This window comes from Triticum dicoccoides, chromosome 2A (genome assembly GCF_002162155.2).
Source record: "Triticum dicoccoides isolate Atlit2015 ecotype Zavitan chromosome 2A, WEW_v2.0, whole genome shotgun sequence".
NCBI lineage: Eukaryota > Viridiplantae > Streptophyta > Magnoliopsida > Poales > Poaceae > Triticum > Triticum dicoccoides.
In genome coordinates, this window is record NC_041382.1 from 654729511 (window position 1) to 654730289 (window position 779).

The window sequence follows — 779 nt, forward strand, 5'->3', positions numbered from 1 at the left end:
CTCATTTAATCCACACGGGTACACGGGGCTGCATGTGAGCCTCCCATCTACCTTGGGTCGCGTCCTTTTTAATGGCAAAGCCGTGGACTGGCCAGCCCACTTCCTAACATGAACTCATGTACGTAAAATTATAGCTCAAATTACTTTGGATCTTTCTAGAGGCATTTGGAGCAATGCGTTTTTGACAACAACAGAAACATCACCAATACAAGCATATTGCTGATTACCAACAGCTCCTATGACTCAAATACACATCAATTTTCGAGCTTCACTATTATCTGTTATATTTAAAAGCGTCCACACACTTCCACTCCACTGCCCCCTCCCGCCCAGACCAGCAAACCCTAGCGCCGCCCAGCTCACCCTCCTTGCTCCCGCCCGCCCGCTAGAATGGGCATGTGGAAGTGGGTGCCTGGCAAGAAGGCAAAGAATGACCATGAGGCGTGGTCGTCCTCCGCATCGTCGGGCAGCGCCGCCGTGTACTCCGCCTCCACGCTTCCGGTCGTACGTAAAGGTGGAGATATGCCGGCGTTGCTGGGAGACCGGCACCCCGTTGTCGTGGTCTGATGCCCACCTCCCAACTGGGTGGCATGTGAGCCCGAATCGGGTGCTAATCCCGACCGTCCCAGCGACCGGTTGTGCCCGCAACATGGATATCAACTGCTGGCGCGATCGCATCCCGCGCCACCTCCTCGCCGAGCCATGGTACGACGTGGAATCGTCGTTCTGGGACACTTGGTTCCAAGACGGGCACGACATCCGCTGGTAAACGTTCTTTG